This window comes from Macaca thibetana, chromosome 17, assembly GCF_024542745.1.
Source record: "Macaca thibetana thibetana isolate TM-01 chromosome 17, ASM2454274v1, whole genome shotgun sequence".
NCBI lineage: Eukaryota > Metazoa > Chordata > Mammalia > Primates > Cercopithecidae > Macaca > Macaca thibetana.
In genome coordinates this window covers 79201459-79213510 of record NC_065594.1, presented here as the reverse complement: position 1 = coordinate 79213510, position 12052 = coordinate 79201459, and the positions used below count along the sequence as shown (strand labels likewise).

General features: G+C 41.5%; 1 protein-coding gene across 2 annotated transcripts in view; it reads right to left on the bottom strand.

Moving 5' to 3' along the window:
• Nucleotides 1-12052, bottom strand: part of UBAC2 (UBA domain containing 2) — an 885094-nt gene that overhangs the window by 19350 nt on the left and 853692 nt on the right. The gene's annotated exons all lie outside the window — the stretch shown is intronic.

Here is a 12052-nt window from a genome sequence, read left to right as displayed (position 1 = left end):
TAGTCTATGTCACCAACAAAAAAAGAAGCCACCATGGGAAGAAAAATGCATCACATGCTGCTTTTAAAAAATCCATGTTTCTAGCTATATGGCAATCTTTGAATTTATTAATTTAAATCTCTATTTCTAGAAGTCTTTTAGTCCTGACAAAATTATAGACTAAGTATCTGAAAATCTTCCTACTATAAAGACCTAAAACTGCTATTAATAAATAAATATTTCTATACACAGCTAAACATGAAAGAAGTAAGTGGAGTCGCCAGGCCTCAGGAACAAGCGGGCGTGGAAAGCAGAGCCGCACACAGTGAGCATCCTGGGAGATGGGGGAGCACAGGTCCTGCTCACCCAGAACCACACTGGGTTTTACCACTGTTTGGGTGCAGAAGATGCGGCCTTGGGTCTGAAAGAGGCAGCAATTTTGAGCTCAATTATCTGTCTAAAGATACAATCTTCAAATGGCAGCACCCTCAGCGACACAGATGAAAAAAATCAAACTAAAAAGCCTGTCTTCCCCCGGGAGGCAGCAGGAGTCTTGGTCCTGCCTGAGAATTAAGAACCACAGGCAAATTTGGGGTTCAAGTTATACTATACATATGTGGTCTCAGAACCCATCAAAAAGTTACATAAAATTGGTTTTGGGATGGAGATACCTAAGGAGTCAAGCAAAAGCAAACGTCAAACTACTGTGGAGAGAGATTCTCTTGCCTTGGGGTTACATGGGATTTATGGTTAAAGCTCCAGTGGGGAAAAACTCAGAATTTAAAACTACAAAATCCACAAGGAAATCACCAATGATGAGCAAGTCGGCACACACAACACAGAGGAGGACTGGGTCCCCAAGGACCTGAATATAGGAGGATCTGAAAATGACTACACACTTCAAAAAGACTAGGACGTCACAGGAGGACCTTAAAGAAAAGAATAAAGTATTACGAGAAAAAACAGCTATGAAAAAAAATTAGGGAAACAAAAGCCACTCTCACCTCTCACCTCTTCCCTGCAAAAGATAAATCTAAAATATAAACACGTACACAAGTTGATGTAAAGAGACGGAAAAAAATCAGAGAAACACTAATCAAAGAAAGCTGATGTTGCTACATTCATGCCAAATAAATAGACCTCAAAGGCAAAAAAGGGCAGTATTAGGGATAAAATCAATAGAATACATGAATATATTTATATATAACACAATGGCATCAAAACACAGAAAGCAAAAATAAATAGAATTACAAGAGAAGTGGAAGCATCCAGACATATATTTAATTTTCAGCATATAACTCAGTAACTGATAGATCAACCAGCCAAAAAATAATATAAAAAATAAATGACAAGTTTATTTCTAAATGGACATATATACCTTGCATTTAATATTAGAGAATATACATTCTTTTCCATTACATGTAAAGTATTTACAAAGTAATTGTGCACTAGATCCTATATGAAATATTCACAAATACCAAATCATAAACATTACACAGATTATATTCTCACCACAATGCAGTTAAACTAGAAATCAATATCAAAATAATAACTATAACAAAAAACCCCACACATTTGGAAACCAAAAAAATCCTCATAATGGAAATTAGAAGATATCTCAGAATGAATAAAACAAAACTATTACCTACCTATCAAAGTTTATGGGATGTAATAAAGTGGTTCATGTAATTTTAAATATTGAGCTTAAATTAAAAAAAGAAAACTGAAAATTAAAGGGTTATGTATACCTAATTTAATAAGTTAGAGAAAGTAACAATAATCTAAAGAAACGAGAAAGAAGAAAGTAGAAAGTTGACAGCAAATGCCAGTAAAGTGGAAAACAAAGAAACAGAAGGAGTCACTAAAACTCACTGCTGGCTGTTACAAAGTCAAATAAAATAGGCAAACCTGGCAAGCTTGATGAAAAGACAGATGAAGGAGCACAAATAAACAGTATTAAGGATAATACAAGGGATATAATGGCAGATTTTTAAAAAATCACAAGAATACTTTATTCATACCAATAACTTTGATGAATGACAACTTTCTAGAAAAGTATAACTTATTAAAACTTATTCTAGAGAAAACAGACATTGGTAATTATCTTTGAAAATTGCTCAGGACCATCTACTTTAAGCTGAGCCACATGTGAGACTCAGCAATTCCACTCCTGGATAAAGAAATTCAAACACGTGTTCATCAGAAGACATGGATTGGAATGTTCTCAGCAGCATTATTCAAAGATAGGAACTACCCAAATGCCCATCAACTATAGAATGGGTAAGTTATGGTGTATTCACATACCGTAATCTAATAAAGCAGTTTGGATGAATGAACTATAATGACATGCAACAATATGGCTGAATCTCTCAAATGATGTTGAATAAAATAAACATAAAAAGTACATTTGTATGATTACTATTATTATATAGCATGTACTTTTCTGGATATGTCATACTTTAATGTAATTGAAATAGTACTTAAAAATCTGCCCCCCAAAAACCTACAGGTGAAGTGTATGAAACCTTTAAGGACTCTTTATCTTATATAAACTGCTGTAGAGTACAGAAAAGGAAGGAGACTTTCCCACCTAATTTTTTGAGCCTAGCATAACATTGTTTCCAAAATAGACAAGGCCATTATGAGCAAGAAAAATTATACAATATATAGTTTATTTTTCTTGGGTAGATATACTAATCCTAAATAAAAATCAGCAAATTCAATCCAACAATGTTTAAAAAATAATTATCTAGTATGATGTGCTATACTAGGATTTATACTCAGAAATCTTAGAAAATCTAGCAACATAATCTACACATTAACAATTTGAAGGAGAAAAATCACTATCTCAATAGGTATGAAAACAATTTGACAAAATTCAGTACCCATTCACGAAGAGACAAAAATGCCTATTACCAATTCTCGCATTCAGCACAAGTTACAGCATAATGAGAACAAAAACCAAACCCAAACAAAAATATCAGGTAAAGACAGAAAAAGAGAAACAAAACTCATTATTCAAATGATGACTGTCTACCTAGAAAATCCAAGAGTGTTTACAAATGTCTCTCAAAGCATGAGAACCAGAGAGTATAATTAAAAAGTAACATTCCCTCTACTGAAATCATTTAGAGAATGTACGTACAAAAAATTACTATTTATAAATAGCAATAAAAAATATAAGGTAGTTAAGAATAAAATCAAACAAAAGATCTGCAAGATCTCTAAGTAAATGGAAAGATTCAGCATGTTCCTGAATTGAGCCTGGTAACATGTAATCCTATAATCTATCCAGACACTGCCAACTCCAGTCTAGCAGACTGCTGGTTCACTTCCAATATCCATTTTCCCTCTTTGAAAAAAACAGTTTTGGTTTTCTTGGGTGTGTATGTATGTGTGACTTGCTACCTTTCTCAGTTTCCCGCCACATTGACTAGGTTCTGACAATGGTATATCAACAGAAAGGGAATATGGGCCGACCAGGAAGATCCTCAGAGGCAGGGGCTCGCCCTTCTTAGAGGATCAGGTGGAGTCCTGTGCTGAGGTTACAGCAGCAGCAAGGAGCCGGGGGCTGACACCTTTAGGACGCTGCCCCACCAGCCTGGGCTGCCCACTGCTGGACTTCTGTACGAGATAGAAATAAACTACCTTGTTTAAGTTTCTGCTATTTTGTGTTATCTGTCATTTTGGAGTCAGACTCCTATTATTATTCCTATTCCCATAAATTATTCCTAACTGCTATATACTCAAAATTCAAAAGTATGCACGTGTGTATATTTTGGTGGGACTAGACTACTTGAAGTTAAAGCTCAAAACTAGGCATGACTATTTTGAAGAAGTATGATAAGAAAGGAGTTCTCTGCCAGTTATTAGGACTTAGTATTAGACTGCAGTAATTAAAGTCATGTGGTATTAGTGCAAGTTAGGCAAAAAGTCCAAACAGGAGACAGAGTCTAGGAATCAACAGTAAACACTGGCACTTGGTTGTGGGTCCGCACTGAATACACAGTCCTGGGACAACTGTCTATAGATAGGGAAAAGATAAAACTAGACCTTTACTTCACACCACCCACAAAAAGAAACACTAAGATTAAATATTTAAATGTGGAAAGCCAAACTGTGAAAATTTTTTTGAAGAAATAGGAGAATATTTTCATGTCATTAGGATAGGAAAGGATTTCTAAAACAGAAATATGAAGCATAAATCACAAAGAAAAAAGTGGTTAAAAATTACTTTACCTGCAAGAACTTTTGTATTAAAAGTTCAATTGTTACTGAATTAAATAAGACAAACTACAGATTGAGAGAAAATGTTTACAACATATAATTGCTATATGCTCAAAACTCAAAAGTTACAAACCAATGAGACTTAATAAATCAAAGACACTTATGAACTTATAAGACAACACTTAAAAATCAATGAGAAAAAAATAAGTGATTCAAGAGAAAAGCAGATAATGTATATGAATAGTCCATTTATAGAAGGGGAAATCCCAAGTCAAGAAACATATGAAAAGATATTCAATCTCACTAGTGTTAGGGAAAGGCAAATGAAAACAACAAGTTTTTTTTATACCCACAAGACTCGCAAAAATACACAGCCCAATAATACTGAGTGTGGGAATGATGTGAAAGAAATGGGAACTCTGATAAGTTGCTGATCAGAGTATAAACTGACACAATCTTTTTACAGAGTAACATCTCAAGATCTAGTAAAACAATTCTAGTCTATGGCCTGGCAACTTCCCCTCCAGGGAGCTGTCAATGCTGAGCGGGCCATGTATGAGGATCTTTTGTGAAGCACTGGTTACAATATTAAGTAAGAAAATGGAAAAAATTCAGTTGTTCCTAAGGAGGGAAATAAATTAATAAGTGGTTCTATTATACAAAAGGCCATTATAAAAGCAGCTAGAATAAATGAACTAGATTTACATGGGTAAATCTCAAATATACAATGTTGAACGAATAAAGTTGTACGAGAATATGCATATGCAATATATACATATATCATTTACATAAATTGTATGTAGTTTATGTAAATAATATAGATAAAATGTAATTCCCTTTACATAAATTAAAAAATACTCAGAACAAGAGTATATACTGTTTTAACTTTTTTTTGAGATGAGGGTCTTGCTACACTGTCCAGGCTGGAGGGCAGTGGCTATTCACAGGCACAATCATGGCGCACTGCAGTCCTGAACTCCTGGACCCAAGCAATCTTCCATCTCGGCCTCCTGAGTAGCTGAGACCACAGATGTGCACCATTGCGTCTGATCTATTTTAACTGTTTTAGATGGATATATGATAATGGTGACTCTGTCCTCCTACCCCCAACCCAGGAGATATTTGGCAATGTCTGGTCACAGTTTTGGTTGTTAAGTGGGGGGAGAGGGGACAGGATGGTGGTGCCGTTGACATTTAGTAGGCAGAGGTCAGGGATGTTGCTAAACATCCTACAATGTACAGGGCAGCCCCTATAACAAAGAATGGTCTGGATGAAAATGTCAATGGTGTCTAGGTCGAGAAACCCTGATAAGTACGTATGTAGTAAAGATACAAAAACATGCAAAGGCACACAACACACCCGCTCCAGGACAGTGGAAGGGGAATGGCCTTTGAGTTACATTTCATTTCTTACGAGAGAGTGAGAGAATCAAAGAGTAGGCAAAGCAAACAAAACCCCAATCCCTCCACTCCTGTGACAGTAGAAAAGTGCTTAAAAAGCAGAAAGTTACGGCTCTAGGTTCTAGGATGTTTTGACATGAATCTGCTCGTTACGCAGGGTTAAATATGAGCCTCTATAAACAGGAAATGTTTCCTTTACTTTGTCTTCTTCAAAAGCAATAACCACATATTTTAAAAATGAAGAAGGAAACAGCTTGCAGTTTGAACAGGCGCTTTATGAAGTATTTATTATTAGTTTGTAAGAAGATTTCAAATGAAGTAAAAATTCTTGTGTATATATACATGTATGAATGAATAAATATATATTAATACATACATACATACATGATGGTTTCCCAACTGAGGAGCAGTAAAAGTTTCTGACATTTTATTAAGCAGAAGTTCCATGGAACAGAAATCCATGTTCTACGGGCATTGAAAGATTTCTGGGTGGGATGGTCAGGCAGTGTCTACATCAGAGACGCCAGAAGAGCCCACGGGTGGCTGACCTCAGGCGCTCGAGTGTCCACAAGAGAGTGTGAGCCAGGCACACGGTCTCATCCTTGCTCCCGAGGAGTGCACCATCTCCTTGGGGAAAGGCAAGATACCCAGAAATGGAAAAGCCAGAACAATGCAAGATGATATATAATTAAGACGGGAGCTGTGAGGCCTAAATTAAAAGGACTAGAAAAGCTCAGAGTGGACATCAACCCACTGCAGTCAAAGCACAGGGGTAAGACTTCCAAGAGGATGGGGCTGGGGTTGAATATTAAAAGAGAATGATTTCAACGATGGAGAAGAGAGCAAGCAAGGCATTTTCCCCAAGGTGTTCAAAGATGGGGGTCGAAGTGGGTTTACGCCGCTTTCAAGGAGCAAAGCAATGCTAAGGAAAAACGGCAGAGGGACAAAAAGGTAGAGGAAGCAGAGGGACAGAAAGGTAGAGGAAGCTGAATAAGAACAGTCTCTAGAGCCAGAACACCTGGGCTCAAATTCCAGCTCTACCTCTTACTGTAACACCTTAGGTACATTTTCAAACACTTCCATGACCCTTGGTTTTCTCACTTGTAAAGTGGTAATAATAACTGCACCCACCTCACATGGAAAGTATGAGAATCAAAAGAGTCAATTCATGTGAAACATTTAAAATAGAATGTAAAGCCATCTACAAGCTTATTGCAGCTTAGCTATGATTATTCTCATCCTTACTATCTGGCCTTACACTTTATACAGTATTCTTTCTTGTCTTCCCAACTAGACTAAAGGATCCTGGAGGGCTGAGAAGGATGGAAGACCTGAACATATTTCCCAGGTGGCCAGTACCACTCTCAGCTCAGTGCAGTCCTCGTACAAGTTGGTGCCCCATAAAAGAGTAAAATGGAGAACAATTACAGAGGGAGCATTATGAATGTGATGTTTTAGAAAAACTCAAATTACTTCCAAAAGCATCTTCATCTTAGTTTAAGACTGCTGGCCATTGGAAACAAATGCACCCTTTCTTCTCAGTCTCTGGTGCTCAGAAAGCCTTTACGGGCATGCCAGGTTTTGAAGTGTGAAGCATGCAGCAGGGCCACCTCCAGTCTACAATCGGTGGCCACCTGCACGCCACCATGCAGGGAAGGTTCTGAGGGAGACCATGGGGTAGGCAACGAAGGGCGATGTGACTGTTTAGGGGTGCTGTGCTTAGGCACACAGGAGGCAAGGCAGAGCCCACACAAGGACTTACTCAGTGTGCTATGGACCAAGGCTTTCAAATGTTTTTCACCTCATGGCACACACAGACAAAGACAGATTTGCAAGGCCCACAGGAAAAGCCAAAATTGTTTACAGCTGGCCCAGTGGCTTCAGGCCCTTTCCAGTTGCCCCTAAGAGGGGAGGTGACCAGTATCTCAGCCAATCTATGACCATGGGACAGTGGCTGGGAAGCTCTACCCCAGGCCATAAGGAAATACCTACACATTTAGGAAACAGGTTGATTTAATAGCAGCCTCTGACAATGGGGATGACCATGGAGATCAAGGGCATAAAAAGACTACATTGTTTTACTTGAATGAGTTAATGTAAAATCACAAAATTTTCACATCTACTAATGTACCTGGTGATACTTTCAGCAACAAAGGTAGAAAGAGAATTAAGACAACCTCCCTGCCTTTTAGAAGCTCAGAGTCTGGTATTCTAATAATGAAACAGCTTTCCCTTTTTCTTCCAGGTTATCAAAGCACCCTTTGTTAGATCCAGTGGATCCTCCTGAGCACTCTCTGACCTGACCTCTGGCAGCACCAGGTCTTACTGACCACTCTTCCTCGACGTTCTCTTCCCCTGGCTTTGGGGCATCCCGCTTTCTTTCTAGCCCTCTGGCTATACTTTCTCAGTGTACTCAGATTCTCCTCCTCCCGCTCCTGTCCTTCAGACACGGGTGTTCTTGAAGGTTCCATGTGGGGAGTGTTTCTCTCCTCCTTCCGTGTTCTGGGTGCCCATCCATTCCTAGGGCTTCACGGGGTAGAGACTCCTAAACTCGAACCTCCAACCCAAAAGCCGTGTCTCAGAGCCATGTAACCTACTGTCTCCTGGATACACCTTCATCTAAATGTTATGGAGACACCTAAGATAGAACACATCCCAAACAAACTCATCTCCAACCCTGTATCTCTTGCTGTGTCCCCTGTCTTGGGGCGTGACATCCACATCCATCCACCGCATAAGCCAGATCTCCAGACTCTGTCCACTGCAACTCCTCCGCCTCTGTCTCCACCCTCACTCTCACTGACCCGTGTGGGACCACAGTCCATGGCTGGGATGGCTCCAGAGTTAGTTCCTAAGATACAAATCTCGTCAAGCCCCTCCTCTACGTAGAAACCTTTTGCTGGATCCTCATTGCCCTTTTGTTAATTTTAAAATATTTAATTGGCCGGGTGCAGTGGCTCAAGCCTGTAATCCCAGCACTTTGGGAGACCGAGACGGGCGGATCACGAGGTCAGGAGATCGAGACCATCCTGGCTAACACGGTGAAACCCCGTCTCTACCAAAAAATACAAAAAAACTAACCAGGCGAGGTGGCGGGCACCTGTAGTCCCAGCTACTTTGGAGGCTGAGGCAGGAGAATGGCGTAAACCCGGGAGGCGGAGCTTGCAGTAAGCTGAGATCCGGCCACTGCACTCCAGCCCGGGCAACAGAGTGAGACTCCGTCTCAAAAAAAAAAAAAAAATTAATAACTCATTAACAATCACAAGCCTATTGCTTGCTAACATAAACACAGATTTTTGAAATAAAAAATAACCACGTTTTCCCAAACAGAATTACTGAGAAGAGTGGAATTATTTTCCATTTTTGCAAATCTCTTTAATGTCTGACTTACTAGAAGATTGCTGGATTCTCCTATCTGCTTCTGCATTGGATTCTGTTCTGTTACTCTGGCTTTTGAAGTACATGAAGCAAATCCAGTCACATAGATACATAGTTAGAAAAAAAGGAAGAGTACGTTAAGGGCCTTTTTGGATGACTACAGACATCCTCCCCTTTGATGCTACTCAATGCTTCCCTGTTGCTTTCAGAATCTGACGGAAATGTCTTACCTGGGCTTACCAGACTCCTGTCTGCCACTGGAGTCACTTTCTCACCACCCCGCCCTCACATTCTCTACTCCTGCTGGGGAGCCTGTTCTCACCACCCCGCACTCCTCTGCGTGCTCTCACGCCTCACCCATCCCTTACAGCGCTCAGCACATCCCATTTCACTTGCAGGCTAACCGGCCTGAATCTCATTAATAGCCTATTAGCTCCATGGGGGCTGTGACTCTCCATCTTGTCCTGTTTGTAGACCTGGCCTCCTGTATGACCTGGCATATGCAAGTACTCAAGAAACAGTCGCAAAATGGATAACTGAATGGACAAAGACACAGAGAAGCATATTGCTGAGTTAAGGTGTACGGAGTTTACTTAGCCAAGACTGTAGTTAGTTGGGACATGAAGACCCAGGTGGTAGGTTACTAATGAAGGTGGGGTGGAAGGGGTGAGAGGGGTTAAAACAAGGAGACTCCCAAAGGACATGCTTGATACCTACATTCTTCATGGACATAGCACCCTCTTCTAACACAAGAACCAGGAAGATACAAAGAAGCAATGCTGGGAAACTGTGGTGAAACCCAAATGGCAGCTCCTCATAGAAGAGAGTTATTTGCAATTCCCTGTGCTCTGTGGAAGCTGCAGCTTTGGGTGTATGAATATGCTTACACTTAGTTTCGCTCATTTGCCTTCTGTGCGTAGTGCGCTGTCCTGGGGCCAGATAAGGAGGCTGTGACACAGAGAAATGACTAATTTCCTATGGCCCTGAAAAGAGTTTGGCTGAGATAACAAAACAAATGTACATTAAAAACTAAACAAGAAGCACTTCAGGACTGAACGAGAAGCACCTTGTTAGACTTAGAACTGCAGTCACGTGTCATTTAACAACAGGGCTTCACTCTGAGAAATGTGCTGTTGGGTGACTTTGTTGCTGTGTACTTACAGAAACCTAAATGGGATCGCCTACTACTCACCAAGGCTGCTTGTTGTAGCCTATGGCGACCAGGCTACAAACCTGTACAGCAAGTCACTGTACTGAATACTGCAGGAAGTTGTAACACAAAATGGTAGTTGTGTATCTAAACATAGAAAAAACAGCAAAAATATGGCATCATAATCTTATGGGACCACTGTCATACATGCGATCTGATGTTGACCAAAACATATTCTTATGTGGTGCATGACGACAATAGTGAGCACAACTAATACAGAGGGGAAAGACACCACAGAGGCTGCTGTCCTCAGCAAAAGCTTTGTGGCAAAACCTGGGGAAAACCAAACAGCCCACCACCAGCACCACACACACAAACTAGCAACGCATTCACCGCTTGGATAAGAGATGGGGCAACGCGAGGCCCAGAAGAAACCCTGCTGCATATTTGAAAACCCTGGTTCCTTGGCAAAGTCTTAAAAATATGAACCTTAGAAAACTCAGAAGACTGAATCTAACCCTGTTATGTGAAGTGCCACCCGTGACCTTCGTGTCGTGCTATAAAAACAGTGGATTTTATCTTTCTGTGCTGCTTAGCGGTAGTCTCAGTAGGTATTGCAAAAAATAATAAACTTTGTTCGCTTGAACAAAGTCCCAGACTAGTTTTGCAGCTCTCGGTTTCACTTTTCCTTTGTGGTTTCTTGCAGTGACCAGTGTTGATGGATGAGATACTTCAAACAGCACTATTTCTTCTAGGCAGAATAGAAGGCAGTTTCCATGGCAATACAATCAGGAGACACAATACATCCTGTTGCTCAGTTTTGAGAACCTTTTGGCCTGGAGGACAGAAGTTCCCAACCATCGGCTGCCCTCTGCCCTGTCTCTTCTTCCTCTGTCTTGCTCTAGTTGGCTGGAGTCCCAAAGGCCACACGCCTTGCCTGTGCATTCCATTCAGGGGCTAAAAGGGTCAGGGCCACGGCTGGTGTTCCAGGCAATGACTGTGGCAGTGAGGACAGGAGGTGCAAAGACATCTACAGAGCACATCAGGAAGCTCCAGCCCAGCTTAGGATGCAACCCAGCAGCCCCTGCAAGGGACGCTTCTACTGTGTACAGTCTGACACATGTGTCCCAAGGCTTGTTTACTTTAATGACATTTCTTTTCAGAGGCCTGACATACCTAGTGCAGCTGATCTTACTGTGACATAGGTACAATTTTAAAAACAGGTTCAACTGGTTTCAACGGCAGCTGCAAACCCAAGAGAGACAGGTTTTCCCTTTGTTGCAACAAAGCACGGCTCCCAGCCAGTTCCATCTGCGGAGGCCTTGGTGGTGCAGGGAAGGGACTCTAGAGAGAGCCACGGGACGCACATGGCTCAGCCATGCACCAGGGCGTCCAGTGGGACTGTGCCGCCGCTGCCCCCTGCACAGAGGGGAGCAAGACTGTGGGTGGCTGCGGGGAGCGTGTGGCACCAAACACACTGCAGGCTGAGCCACAGGCCAGAGCCCTGGCTCTCGCTTGTTTTGAAAAGGTGACTGACCCATCACTCCTCAAGGGGAAGCTTTCCTCCAGGGACCATCAGGACCAGAGGTATCCCAACCTTTTCCTGTGTTTTAGTCTGCTTTTGGTTTTGGTAGAGAATGAGAACGCTAAGGCTGCTCTGTGAGGAGGAGGTGGTGGTGCGAGGGTGGCATCGGGGGACCACAGGCTTCCACAGCCCACAGTCCGGCCACAGGTCAGGGACATCAGCGCAGGAAGAGCATGCCAAGGCCTTGTCTTGCAGCTTCCTCACTCCCTCGACTGAGTGACATGCTTGTAAGCACTGAATGCTGGTGACGGTAAGGGCCACACAGCGAGAACTGAGACAGCGGCCTTGAAGACATAAGAATGGAAGTGCATCTCTCGGAGTGTGGATTACCC